Genomic DNA, 15,253 nt, shown 5'->3' with positions numbered 1-15,253 from the left:
TTGTTCTGGAGGTCTGTTCTTAACCTGAAACTGTTCTTCACTAGAGGCGTGCTTTTGCTAATGGGGCCTCTTGCTGCCGCTGCGCCCCTGGCACATGATTTCCATTCTCGTCCTGGGGCAAAGTTCTCAACTCGAGGTAACTCTTCCAGGTTAGCGGAGTTTATAACCTGAGGTGTTTGTAACTCGAGGTACCACAGAGTAAATGTGTGTGGCATATGTCTGTGTAGAAGGGTGCATTCAGACACCACACTAAACGGTAAATTAACATGGCATGAACAAGCTGCAACAGGTCTCAAACTCTTTTCTGCTTCTAACAATACCACAAGACATTCAGAAGTTTTTACTTCCATTTTTGTTTAACCACTACCTGTCATGTTGTCCAAACTGACAAACCATGGTTAATGGGACACAACCGTGAGCAAGTGTGAAGTGGGACTTGTGTGTTTGCATGTAATGTGTGTGAGAGAAAGAGGGAATGAATAGAGGAATACGATATTTGCATGGGCTTTGACTTCTCTCCATGAATTGCTTGACCTGAAGCCTGCAACTTGATTCAGTTCCCTGGGAGATCTTCTTTACATAGGTTTTGAGTTTCTCAATACTGACCGATTGTCCTTCAGACTTGAAATTCTCAGCTCCAGTGTTTCCTCTCTGTGAAATGAGTACATGGATTTCCAGAATTTCTTTTGAATGCTTAATTCCTTGATAACATGCTGCAAATATTTGTGTTATACATGTGGCTATGTAAGCTATGTATGCTTACTGGAGCAATGCAGTTTTTGTTGTTGATTTGTTTGTGTGACAAATTTGTGTGACAGATTTGTGTGATTTGTTCTTGATTTGCTGCAAATGATGAGTGTTACAAACAGTATTTTGACCAGTCCACAAAGCCTGTTTGCAACAATTAAGATCTTTCTAACTTATTTCTGGCTAATAACTGTGTCTTGGAATCATGTGACCTGATTGAACAGCTGTATAGGTCAACTAGATTTTGCATTTCCGTGGGTATGCTTCAGCCATTTTGTTTGGTTTATTCAGTGGTCAGTCATGAGGACCTGATAACTTCATTGAGGAGAGCCAGTGTGGTGTAGTGGTTAAGAGCGGTAGTCTCGTAATCTGGGGAACCGGGTTCGCGTCTCCGCTCCTCCACATGCAGCTGCTGGGTGACCTTGGGCTAGTCACACTTCTGTGAAGTCTCTCAGCCCCACTCACCTCACAGAGTGTTTGTTGTGGGGGAGGAAGGAAAAGGAGAATGTTAGCCGCTTTGAGACTCCTTAAAGGGAGTGAAAGGCGGGATATCAAAACCAAACTCCTCCTCCTCCTCCTCTTCTTCTTCTTCATTGGCTGGGTAAGTCTGCTATGTATGATGGCGTTTCTATCAATTCAGATATTTAGTGAAATATTGTGATGGTAGTAGGATAAATGCCTGCTAAAAAAACTGCTCTTCACAGTGACCAAGAATGGAGCTGCCCAGGAAATAAAAGCTTAGCCGATGTCACTGTAGCAGAAACGCATTCTTGAAGCGTTAACAAAGGATTTTTGGGACCAGTTGCCAGGTTCTTTCAGCTTACACCAAAAATGCATTTTGTTGTAACACTTTATATTTGGAAGTCAAACTCACAGCATGAGCTCAGCTATTGCTCTGAGAGATATATGTGATTATCCAGTGTAAGATTAGAAAAGCTGATTTGGAGATTCATAGAAAGGAAGCATGTACCTTCTCTAAAGGTTAACTTTGAGTTATACAAAATGCATTAAAGATGAATGCTCTCTGCCAGTATTAAGACTCTTCAGAATTTCACAATGAATGAGCTACATGTCATCAATTATTTACGGAGGGCTTCATAGTGTAGCCGTTCCAAAGTAATATCGAGATCCATGTATCCTGAAGGTTGCTGGAATGGAAAGAATGTTGCCAGTGATATTTGGTGAAATAAGTACAGTAGAAAGGTCATCATAAGGAGGTGTAAAATTACAGGATATCTTGGTCATGAAATTCAGCTGAAACAAGATAAGAAATTATTAATCTGTCCTCGGAGTGAAACCATGCATTGGCAATTCTATAGTGAACTGAATTGCACTTTGGTTTTTGTTTTAAGGGGAAACCTGAAAGGGGAGGAGGATGGACTAAGATTTCAGAATTTCCCCACAGTATAAATGTTGTTTTGACAAGGTTTTAAGTTTGATCTGGCAGCAGCTCCTCAAAGAGTCCCCCCTTTTACTTATACAAATACAGAGTTTAGTTTTCTTCCTTACTCCTTTTCTCTCTGTGTGTGTTTGCCTGGAGCAATCAGAAGTAGTACGTTTTCCTAATAGCTATTCACATTTAGTTTTCATATTATTGCTCTTCAAGGTTTGCAATGGTATTTTAGTTTTAATTTGACAGAAATTAATAAGTAGATGGGGAAAGAAATTGTACATCATGCCTGCATGGCAGTAACTGTCACACTTCCTAATTTGTTAGACAATAGGAATAATCTACCACTTCCAATTTAGGCTCAGCAAAATAAACACATGTATATTAATGATCTTCAAATATTTCTGTGCAGCCAACCATGTTGCCTTTATATAGAACAGCATCAGATCAATAATTAGTGGCCGTACATTTTAATAATTCAAAGTTTTCATTAATATTGTTTTTGTTTTGTGCATTTTGCATTTTAATGTTTCACAAATTCAGGAAACTTATTGGATTTGAAGGGAAAACTATTAATAAATAAAAATCACTTCATTTTGTGTTAATGCCGCTTACCCAATGTACTATGCAAATACCCGGTAGAATCTCTTTTTATAGTAATAGGAAGAGGCTCCCCAAAAAGCTTGCAGAAGAAGTCCCATTTAGCACCACTTTGTTCAGCATATTAGTATTCTCTGTGGTACTTAATTATTCACTGTTTTAGATTTTAAATTAAAAATAAATACTATGCATGAATGATAATTTATGTTGAACAATGGGGATGCTCTCTTCAGTCCAACATAGAGTACATTTCCTTAAGGTGTGAATTCTGGTCAATGATATCTTCTCTTGACATATATTCTGATTGCTAGGGATTAAAATGTATTTCTAGGGATTAAAATGTATTTCTTAAAGCATTAAAACAGGAAAGATGGGGTAGGACAAGCTGCAATGGCTAGACTGTTAAAGTTGGCACAGACATTTTAATTCTAATTACATGTGGGAAAGACTTGTTTCCTTCATTAGGTGGGCAGACAACAGTTCAGAGTTTCTGTGCTGTGTTGTTTGCTTTTTAAAATGGGTTTCTGTCCTGATAGAACATAATGCAAGCAAAATGTTTCACTACATTCTTGAAAACATCACCTGAATCAGCACACAAAGTGTCTCTGTAACAATGAGAGCCATTCATATAACCACTTTTGAGCCGTGTTTTCCATTTGGCAATTAAAGTGACTCTGTATGTCAACTCAGAATTTAAAGGTGAGGTAGTAATGCAATTGTCTGAATGTTTCATCATGAGTCCAAGCCTTAATAGTGCACCGCTACAAACACTTCAAAAATACTGTGTCTAGCACTGCAATAAATCAGTGTTGCATGACCATGCTGGGATATTCAAACCATTGCTTCCACATTGGATCCAGGATGACAAAAGAAATAAGACTGCAATCCTATACACATCCAGGAGTAAGCTCAAACAGAACTCAGTGGGGCTTACTTCTGAGCAGACATCTCCATACACTGTAAGTCTTAGAATTAAATATGTGAGTTAGTCCTTATTTTCTGTTTAGTAGAGAATTTTGACACTACCAGATTTCTCCAATAAAGGGCTGTGATTTAGTAAATTTAAAATTTGTTTACAAAGAATAATAAAATATTTCACAAAATGGGAAATAAACTTTCTAAGAAGTGTAACTATCTACAGCACAGTTTGTTACATGTACCATAGGAGGCCATACAGATTACCAAGGATGCAATATAAAAAGCAAGTAATGTTCTGCAGCACTCGCCTATACCCACCCAACATTTTCCTGATGAAAATGGGGACATTCTATTCAACAACAACAACACCCCGCCCTTCTAACTGGGTTGCTCCAGCCACTCTGGGCAGCTTCCAGCATATATAAAAACATAATAAAACATTAAGGACTAAAAGCTTCCCTGTACAGGGCTGCCTTCAGATGTCTACTAAAGGCTGTATAGTTATTTATCTCCTTGGCTCAAGGGTCGCATAACTCCATACCCTCCAATATTTCTCGATGAAATTAGGGACATCCTAAGGAAAAGCAGGACATTCCAGGATCAAATCAGAAATCAGGATGGCTTCTGGAAAATAGGGACACATGGAAGGTCTGCACATCTACACACACACACACACACACACACACACACACACACACACGTATACCTATCTCTCTACCCGATTTCTATTCAGGTTACTTGGGAGCAATGTTTCCTGGACTGCACTGCCGATGACTATTTATTACAATGGCAACAAGGGACAGATTTGACAGAAAACTATGTGCAGGAGTTGTTATGTGATGGTTTCATTCTCTCCGTAAGGACAGCATGGTTGGGTTTATCCCCATTGCTTCACATTCAGAGAGTTTAAATAAAAGGGGGGGGGGAGGGAAAGGGAGGATAAAAATAATTCACTATTATCTCAGTAACATGGTCCTGTTAACTGGGGCACCAAATCTAGCGATCTGGTCTTAAATTAATAGCAGGGAACCAAAAATGTGGGACATTAATAATCCTCTTTATATATTAGGGTCATGGATAGCCTTTTCTCAGTGTCTCCAAAGTTTTATGCAAAGCAGCGAAAAACTTCAGTTGTATATTTAAGCTTCCTCCACTTTGAATTTTAAATAGTTTGTAAGCTGGTGATTTGCTAATATGAAAAAGAAATGAACTATAACACTAATAGTTTGAAAACAGGGGCTTCTGAGTGAACTCCGCACGTGAATATGCTTTTCCAGCCTGTTGGCTATTGCTATAACGCTTAGAATCTAGGGCTGCAATCCTATACCTGTTTACCTGGTTGTAAGCCCGGTTCTTGAACGTGTGTGAGAATGACCGCTCCCTGCTTAAAACGGGGGGGGGGCGCCCTTTGCGTGGACGCGTGCAGCCCCTAGATCTGGAGTGGCTCAACAGCATAGGCTTGGCTTTGCCTTCCCTCAGGTGTGATACCTGGAGGTCTCCGCCTACCTCAATCAGTTGTCCAATCCCACCTGGGGGAAGCGTTGCCAAGGAGACCAGGCCAGGTAGGGGAGGGATTACCTGCCCACACAATAGAGGGAGGATCTTACCTAGGAATCCTCACTTGGCTCCAGAGCTTCTCCCACCCTACCCACCCTCAGTTAATGTCTTATTTTGCAGGTTAACTTGTCTTCACAGGTTTTGCAGGTTAACTTTTCTTCACAGGTATGCGGGCGCTGCTACGTTAAGGTCGCTGTTAAAGGGCCGGAAAGGAATTTCCCTGCATTGGCAGGTTTCGCCTTTCCCGTAGCAAAACGTCACAACTTTGGCGGTATCAGGCCTTGGGCGGAATCCTTTTGTCCATCTTCCTCTTTGCGGCGGCGATACCAGGGTTCCCCGTTAAAGGGGTTTTCTGAAGGGAGGCTTTGGCCGTACACCGAAAGGTCGTCATTGCTCTCTCCTGCGGCGGCGGCGTTACGGGGGCGGCCATCTCTGCTTGAACATATGTTCTCCAGAGCCGGCCCATCCCCCCCACACACACACTGGATAACCCTGATGCTCCCTAGGTCCCTGGCTGGGGACCAGGGAGGGAGAACGCCCAATGCCTGAGCCAAGGTCTACCCACATTTGAAATTTAATAAAGTTGTGGCCAATTTAATCCCATAGCACGTTGTCTTGAGTCATTATTCCACATGACGGGGGGACCGTGCAGGATCTGGGGACTCCGCCTGTCCACACAAATGGTTTTACACTGTATTTCTACATACTTTGGCACCTTCTTGAGTTCTTTTCCTGCTGTTTACAAGGGAAAACATCTGAACAAGGCTTAAGGCACCTAGTTATTTGAAAACGTGCTATTCTTTGGAAAAGGAAGCAAAATATTTCCTCAGGAGCTGTATGATTTCGGCCTTGGGTTGGGTGGTGGACCTAAACCCTGAACAGATGTGCTTGGAAGGGAGCGGCCACCAAGTGGCACTTACTACTTCTTGGGAATTTTGCTTGGGATCACTGCACAAGTAACTAGGCCTGGGAATGACAATTGTTCCATCAGGGTTAATATGAAGTAGCCCACTTCTCCAAAGCTCTTCTGCTATTAACAGTGGTGTGACAGGTAGAAGTGTACCAAGGTTTCCTATTCACAATAAGCAAAAAAGTATTGCATGTCTTTTTGTTCCCCTGTTAAAGTTGAAATAACCTCTGTGAGAGACAAAACAGGAATCATTGTGACATTTACCATGCAGAATCCTGAGGAGAATGCAGCTCTTGGTACAAAGGAACGTAGTAAGCACTATTAATTGGGAGAACAGAATTGTCACTTTCCAATACAGTACTCATTTGCAGAGCTTAATTAAGTTACGTACAAATTGTAAATAGCGCTAAGGCTGATTTTTTAAGAAACTACCAATGTAAACAAAAAAATCCCAGTTCAGGTTGCTTTAGAACTGGCTAGGTGGCTCCTAATAACATCTTAATTTCATGCAATCTGTTCCAGTGCCAAATGGTCCAATGTTATATTTATAGCATCAAACACCACACTCAGAAAAGTCCTCATCGTTCTCAAAGCAGAAGTATACTGTGTGTAAAGAATATGAGCAGTAAAATTGGATATTTTTTCCCTTATGGGAAAGTGTTCTCTTGTAATCTTTGCCGATCTGAGAAATGTAACAAGTACATGAAAATTACAAGCTGCTATCAAAATTACTGAGACTAAAACTGCCATTTTATCCTGCATTAGACCCATTTTACCATTGTTAGAGGAATACATCTCAGCAATTTTAAAATTATTTGAGTCATGACAGAAAGACTCATAACTGCAATATTTATCTTTCAATTTCAGATTAGGATGTTCCTTAAGGCTTGGAAAGATGACACATGATGGTGTTTTTTTGTAGGTACTGCAGAAAAGTTTCACTAGTAAGTAATGTATCGAGATTGGAGCTACTGATGATGTAGGATTTAATTTTATCTGTTTTGCATTCATAGTATAATAAATAAAAAAAGACTTTAGCTGTTGCTGAAGAGCTGTGCCAGCTACTAACAGAAATTCAATTTATAGTTGCATATTTTTTAACAGCGAGCTTTAGAATGCATTTGATTAAATTCTGCTTTCCCGTGGACTTAATGAGAATTTTAATTCTCCAGAGGTTTTCAGCAGACCCAATGGTAAAATAAGACTATCGAGTCTCAGCGAGTGCAAGTAACTGACTTCTTTGAACATAAATAAAATCCATAAGTGTGCCTGCATATATTACAATATTGCTGTGATACATATTGGCAGAACAATAAATAGCACAAAGATTTACAATCCATTCACTCTTCCCCTTTCTCAATATAGGAAAAAACTCTATTGTGTATACTCTCCAGAGAGCCAACATGGCTCCTCCCCCCAGGAATCCATTATTAACAGAGTGGATTAGGTGAATTAGTTGGTTAAAAATATGCAAAAATCATAGAAGTTACTACCAATGGCCTATCAAATGAGCTATCTTGGGTGCATGTTGTCAAGACTGCTTATCTTGGATTAGTATACCCTTGAATGTGATTTAATCATCATTAGCCATCTTTTGTTCACACAATCTGAGCAATTAAAGTGTGCAAGGAGGCTGATCCTTTCTTTCAAATTCTTTTCATGTATGTCAATTAAAGGATTTTCATATTCTGAGGTTAATCATGGTATTTTGCCAGTGTTGTAGCATTGATTGATGATATTTTGGCATTCTACCAATTTAGGATTCAAATATCTACCTGAGTTCAGTGATTAACTCTGTTTGGTGCACCTGGCCTCAATTGCATCTCAAGTAATTGCCCCCTGCCCCCTCAGCTGTATGCAGCTCCAATTTCTCCTCACCAATAAGACACAACAGACATGTTGGTTAACAACTGCCGTGCGAGTGCATGCTGCAATTAGGGTTTCCACCTTTCCCCCCTTAAATGAGGAAAGCTTATCCCCATCTCCTTATTCTGCAGTTGTCAAAGGCAGACACACACACAAGAAGAGCGTAGCAATCATGTACAGTTTATGATTGCCAGAAATAAAAAAAGGAGAGCATGATTGTGACAGGATGATCTTTGTTGTTGACTGACATGTGATTTGAACTCTCATTTAGTGGTGGCATGGTGGACCACCACAAAACAGAAAACATGATAAAACCCAGGAGTGCCTGTCTTCTAGTCCTTTGCTAATTTCCCATAATAAGATAAATCCTTTAGACCAGTCTGCCCCAACTGTTGGTCCTCAGATGTTGGACCGCACACACCACCATCCCTGGCCACTGACCATGTTAGCTAGATGGGAGTTGGAGACAAACAGCATCTGGCCACCTGCCAGGAGTGAACTAGCAATAAATCATAGGGAGTAAGTGAAGTTAACTCTTTATTAGAAGAAACAAGATCTGCTTGGGAGTGCCAGGCCTAATGAACACAGCAACTCTTCTTCAAGAGGTCTTACCCCTGTGAAGCAAGTTGTGGAGACTGCCTTCCTACAGCTGCCTAAATCTCCTCCTCTAATGGGTTTTTCCCAACACAATCTGAGGCTACATCATCGTGTCTGCCTTTGCTCTTCCCACTTCATACCTTTCCTGGTCCTGGGAGACCAGAGGGGTGGGGAGCTTGCTGCAGCAGGAAGGGGAGACACCCTTGCTTCTTCACTAGCTTGACTCATCTCTGCTTCATGGCCTCCATTCTCTTCTGCTTCCACTTCTGATTCTGGAGTTCTCTGCCACAGATTCTCCCTGCTCACTAAATCCTGTTGCCTCTGGAAAGATTCACCTTCTGTTGTGTGGGCAGGGTGGTCCCTCCCCTTACCTGGCCGATCCCCTGGCAACGCCTCCCCATGCTGGATTGGGCGATTGGCTGAGGTAGGCGGAGACCTCCAGATATCCAGCCTGGGGAGGGTGAAGCCAACCCAAACTACTGGGAGCCGCACTGGGATCCGGGGGGCTGTGCGCGACCACGCAAAAGGCTCCCCCATTTGATGTGGGGAGTGGTCATTCCCTCTAAAACTCATTGTCATCCTACCACCAGTCCCTAGGCTCTTGAGTCTTCTTCTCTTCAGCATTCCCCAGCTGGTGCCTCCCACCATTCTTCTGTCCGGCCAGTCCATGACACCACCCAATGTAACCGTGTCAGCAAGTTGCCTCAAGCAAGCTCACTTAGTGTGGATCTACACATCATATCCGCCATCCGTGGCATATTTCTCACCCCCCAGCCATGCCGTCTATTAAAACTAATTGTGTGATCTAATATCGTCATGCATAGAGTTTCAGCTGCAGCAGAAAATTACTGTATAATTTTGTTCCAGTAAACAGTGCTTCAGGATCCATCTTCACATGGCTTTAATCAGAAATGTATCAAGCCAGTTCCAAATGGGAGGGCTTTTCCTAAGTGTGCATTTTTAGTTCCTGCAAGAGATTAAAAATAACTTTCCCAAGCAATAAATTGAGCAAGACAGTAACAGGACTACAATCATAGTGAATTCTAGGCAATGAAATATTAATGCTACAATGTTAAGCTGGGGGGAAATCATACAAAATCATTTTGCAGAGCTCTGTAGATCAGATTAACTAACATTTTAACTACATTTTAATGGTCAGTGTTTTCACCCACTGTCCTGCTCATGTCTATGTGTACGTTTCTTATTAGGAGCATGGGCTGACAGATTTTCCACCTAAATACATAACAACTTCCAGAATCAGAGAAAATGAGAGTATATACAGCCATAACTGACTAAAACAAGGAGCCATGTGGAGAACAATGCAAGAGAGCTGCTCTGCTCACATTGGAGTTTTTTTGCAGAAATAGAGAGGGGAACTTTTATTTCTAAGGTGACAGCATTTCCCAGTGGAAGTGAAATGAAATAAAAACAGGTGGGAGGGAAGGGATGTTGGCATTGCAGTTAGTGCTTGATCTTTGCATACCCCAAGGACCTACTCCAAGCGTGGGAAATCTTTGGTTCTCCAATGTACTATAGTTCCCATCACCTTTGGCCATTAGTCATGCTGACTGGGGCTGATGGGAGTTGTACTTTCTCAACCTGGCCAAAACTATCTGGTGGAAGGCTTTACTTCAGGCAAGGAAATACACCAAAGTCAGACCCAGTTTAAAATTTCTGTATGCTGTGGCTTAATATAGGCTGTATGAAAGCTTGCTTGGTAAACAGGGAATGCATTTATAGATTTGTTATATTTTTATCTCTTCCTTTCCTCAAAGCATCCATGGTAGCATAGACTGTTTCCCCCCATTTATCTTTACAACAGACTTGTTAGGCTGAGATATGGAGATCGGCCCCAGTTAACAATCAGAGAGCCTTATGGCCTAGCAGGAATTTGAACACAGGTCTCCCCAGTTAAACTCCAAAATGTCTGCACAGCTCATTTTTGTAGAGCTGGTCGAATCAAATGTTAACAAGGCAAAACATAGTTGTAACTGAAATAAAAATTACGAACCTTAACATTGACACTGCTCAATGTGCACTTTGGAACTTTAACTTTGCCTACTAATCAATCCGGATAAGGTATCTAGAGCAGTGTTTCCCAACCGGTGTTCCGCGGCACACGAGTGTGCCGTGAGACATCGGCTGGTGTGCCGCGAGATGCCTGGAGGGAGGCGGGCGAGTCGGGCGGCGAGAGGCGGGGCGGCGGCGGCGAGGAGAGGCCGCGCCTCCTGCTGCTGCCTGGCGCTCCTCCTCGCAGCCGGCAGCGCTGCCTGGGCGCCTCCGCGCGACTCTGCCTCGCTGGGTTTGGTCTCCCAGCAGAGACGGGTCACACGCGCACCTCCCTCCCTCCCTCAGCCTGCGCGGAGGGAGAGCCAGAGAGAGGCATCGCTCCTGCGTGGCGGGAGAGGGAGCAGCCGGAGCGATGCCCCAAACGAAGGCATGGGACCGGAGGGGAAATCCTCTCCGAGGAGGATTGAGCGCAGCTGAGAGAAGCCTTTCGAGGAGCTGCCGTGTCCCCTGGAAACCCCCTTCCCAGCTCTGCCTGCCTGCCTGCCCAAAGCTTGGAGGTTCCCCGGCAAGGGGGAGGGGAAAAACTTTCACTTTTGTGCATCCCTCCCGGCGTGACGCTGCGCGCTGACGTCACGGGGCGGGGCTTTAATGGTGGTGTGCCGCGAGATTTTTTTTCAGTAAACAGGTGTGCCGTTGCCCAAAAACGTTTGGGAAACACTGATCTAGAGTATAAACTGTGTCTGTGAATGATCTTGTCTTTTTACATATGTGATTACATGTGTGGTTTTATGATTGCAAGCCACTTGGTGGTCATGTTTTTGTTAGGAAGCAGATGTACATATGGTGTATTTAAGAAATGTTACGTTTATTGAAGGCCTGACCTAATTGGGTGCTGCTTCATAATTATAAAGGAGCAGTAGTGACATCTCAAAGAAACCACACGGGGTTAGTTGTTGCTGTTGTTTCTGCACAATATCTAATGATATAACTACAATATTGGCTCAACACCTGCATTGTCTGACTTACACATCCCCTTTATATTGACAGACAACCAGCGCTGTTATTTAAGCCCTGGGTTCAAGTGCTTCATGCTCCTGGTCTCAGTTTGTAACCTCACAGCTGTATTCTGATCTAAGGGACATTTCTGGGCAGTCTTAAGTTTTTGCTCAATGTGTGAAGCATGTGTTTATAACATATGTAAATATATTTATGATTGGGCTCATAGTTGGCAGGAATTGCCAACATGTGAGCTCCTCATCTCTCTAATGGATTCATAAACTTTGCAAGGAGAACTCTTAGCATTTGTAGATGTTAGATTATCTACAAATAGTTATTCTGCTTGATTGGTGGTGGAGGGTTGCTCTAAGCAAGTCTAGTCTGTCTTTTGGTCCCTTCCAAATCTATAATTCCTTGAAAACAATTCTTTATTCAGTATCTGTCTAGTGCTGCCTCCAAAAGGACTTGTACAGATTTTGATGGAGCAATTTTAGCATAATCAATCTTAATGGGCACAAGCTACATCCAGAAATATATTATAATAGGAAAGTGTCATCTCACTTTCAAAGTTATAAAACTTCCTTGTGCAGTTTCAATTACCCAAGATCCTGCTCTGCTCATACTTAGTTAAAAGTGACACTAATAGCAGCACCGTAAATTAATCCAGTTGGGAAATCTGAGTTTGAATTACAGAAAAGCTGTGTCGTACATAAATCTTTGCCATTGTCTTCAGTGTTCTATATAACTGGGTGAATTTTGGGGTTTGTGGAAATGGAAGGTAGAGTGTATCTCAGCTGCAAGTGTCACCTTTCGGGAAACTATATTAGCTGGCAGTGCTTTCGATGTAATTTAAAAATAAAACAATTTTATGAATAAGTGGACAAATTATTTTTTTATAATATTTTATTAAGTTTTATCGATAGAAAAGTTCAGAAAAATACAAAAACAGAAAAATACAAAATTACAAAATACAAAAATACAAACATTAAACACAAAAAAGAAAAAGAAAAAACACATATAAAAGAAAACAAAACTCCCTTTTTAAATTTCTCATCTTTAGTTAACTTATTTTCCTGACTTCCTCATGCCTCCCTTTTTTGTATCCCTTTTAAGAATTGGTTCAGCAAATTCATATCCAATTTAGCTTATCTATTATCAATTCCATCTTACATTTTACCTTGTTGCTAGAACCCCTTCAGTTCATTTCAACGTCATCAGCATTCAAAAATTTTACAATGTTTCTGTAAATAAATTTTAAATTTCCTCCAATCTTCTTCCACAAGCTCTTCTCCCTGGTCTCGAATTCTGCCAGTCATTTCCGCCATTTCCATGTAGTCTATTAGTTGCATTTGCCATTCTTCCAGGGTGGGTAACTCTTGTGTCTTCCAGTGCTTTGCAATAAGAATTCTTGCTGCTGCTGTAGCATACATAAAGAAAGTTCTATCCTTCTTTAACACCGATTGGCCAACTATGCCCAGGAGAAAAGCCTCTGGTTTCTATAAGTGGACAAATTATGACCTTGTCCTCCGGAATGCCTTCCCTGGGCCAATCCTGTGGTCCTGAGCCAGTGCCCCAGAGGCAGTGATACTTGTTGCTGGACTTGGCTTGTGGGCTGCCTTACCATGTTGCCTTCTCCCAGTGTGCTAAATTCTTTGAAAGGCTCCTAAATCTTGACCGAGTGAGCAGGCAGAGCCTGCCAGTTCTGGCCACACGACTTGTTCCACTCTGCTCACACAACGTGTTTGAGTAGGCAGCAAGTAGGTGTCAGGTGAAGCAGTAAGCAAAGCAAGTGTTGGGAAGATAGAGAGCTGTGTGTGCCATGGGGCCTGCTCTGCACCACTGAAGCTGCAGCTATCTTGCTGCCTTCAGGTGTTGGGGAGGGCACTGTCCTGCTGCACATGTTGAAATATGATTCAGCTGTCCTTCTGGTTGCCTTTTATATGTAGAATGTGGCGGTGGCAGCAGGTACTGACTCTGTCCTTCACTTCAGGCAGCAAAAAGCCTTGGACTATTCCCGCCTGCAGCAGTGGGGCTATTTCTGCCTGCAGCAGTGGGGCAGAAAAGTGGGGCCCCCCCTCCAAATCTGGTTAGGTTGGCCTGACGGAACACATATTTCTGAAAGGCTGAGAAACAGGTGGGTAGATCTCGATGCATAGCACCTTATACTAAGAGATGAGAGCCTGAATCCCATGTGAGGGCACTTTGGATTTGAGTATCTTGAACCACGGAGCCTCATGCTGCAAGTTAATTTGCTGTTGAAACTTAGGAGAATTTTACAAGTAATTGACACACGTGTTTGTTTGTGTGTGTGTGTGTGTGTGTGTGTGTGTGTGTGTGAGAGAGAGAGAGAGAGAGAGAGAGAGAAATTTCAGAAACACAAGCTTTTTGGGGGCCTAAAATAAGCTCTTTGCATCTCGCCATGGATATTGTGTAAATCTGAAATGCCTATAAGAAAAAAGAGCAGTTGCACAAAACTTGGTGGGGAAAGGCCTGTTAAAAAAGCTCTTCTCCGGATGCATTTCAAGAGCAAACAGTTCCCTCAAATTGTGTGTAATAAATAAACCAAACATCCGAAGGACACACAGTGTGCTTGCTTGTTCCTGCTCTAGAGTGCTTGGCACTTTCAGAAAATGCTTGCTCAGTGTTTGCCTTTGAATAATGAAACAAAAACCTGATGGTCAGCAAAGTGAAGTCATTAAGAATAAATCAGCTCTGTTTCCATCCAGAAACAGCTTAACGTTACACTTTGCAGTACACCATTGCACCCGTTCTCAGCTCTCATATTGATTCCCCCCCACCCCTCCATAGCAGTGAACATACAGAATCAGCAGGCTCTCTCCTGCACTCAGCCACATTAAAAAACAAAACAAAGAAGCCCTCCACAAGTCCCCCATCTCCTGGCTTCCGGTATGTGTACGTGCAGCTATGACACCTGGTCCTGACCAATGCATAAACATGCACAAGGAAGGCAGGAGCTTGCTGATTCTGCATGTTCATTGTGGGGAAGATAAAATCAGCAGGGAGCAATGACCCGCATCCTTTCTGCAATGCACAGTTGTACAGAATCCCAGCAGAGATTTTTTTAAAAATCTCAATTTATTTATTTTTTTGCCAAGTACACATTGAAACTGGAAGGTCTGAATCCATCTCTGAAATTAAAAACAACCTCTCCATATTTTAAAATTAGCTGAAGTCAGAGAAAAGCATCTGTTTCCCAGAAAAATGCTGCTTTGGCTTTTTAGATTGATATATTTTGTGGCATTTCTGAGAAAATTCCTATGTAGATTCTGCAGTGCCTAATTTCCATTCAGTCTAATTTTGTTTGCCATGACTGAAGACTAGTGGTAATTCCATTTGCATTTGAGATTTCTGATAGACATAATCCATTAGGGTTTCAAATGTTTGAAAAGAGTCTTTACTTTCACACCTCTCAGCCAGCAGTGTTTTAACAGCAAATGACAATTCCTCTATCACTCCTTTAATTAGACACTCCAAAAAGTGAGGAATAGCAGTAATGAATGTGAAAGTCCCACTATTAATAACTCAGCAACTAGCTGTATATTTAGACACTTTTAAATCTTACTAAGTTAAAGATCAGTAACAAGTGCTTTTCACAGCCAATGGTTTCTTCAGATTCCCAAGTAAGCTGGCAGCCTGGTATC

The 15,253-nt window shown here is 42.0% G+C and overlaps 1 long non-coding RNA gene across 3 annotated transcripts in view; it reads left to right on the top strand.

The window, feature by feature from the left end:
- LOC308586559 overlaps positions 1-15,253 on the top strand; it is a 110,152-nt gene that overhangs the window by 77,240 nt on the left and 17,659 nt on the right. The window contains exon 3 of one of the 3 annotated variants that reach the window (XR_014007937.1): positions 6,990-7,066. The exons of the other annotated variants lie outside the window; for them this stretch is intronic. This is a non-coding gene — a long non-coding RNA (uncharacterized lncRNA). The remainder of the gene's footprint in view (positions 1-6,989; positions 7,067-15,253) is intronic. 3 annotated transcript variants of the gene reach the window in all.

This window comes from Podarcis bocagei (genome assembly GCF_964188305.1).
Source record: "Podarcis bocagei genome assembly, chromosome: 5".
In the NCBI taxonomy this organism is placed as follows: domain Eukaryota; kingdom Metazoa; phylum Chordata; class Lepidosauria; order Squamata; family Lacertidae; genus Podarcis; species Podarcis bocagei.
This window is presented reverse-complemented; position numbering and strand designations above follow the sequence as displayed.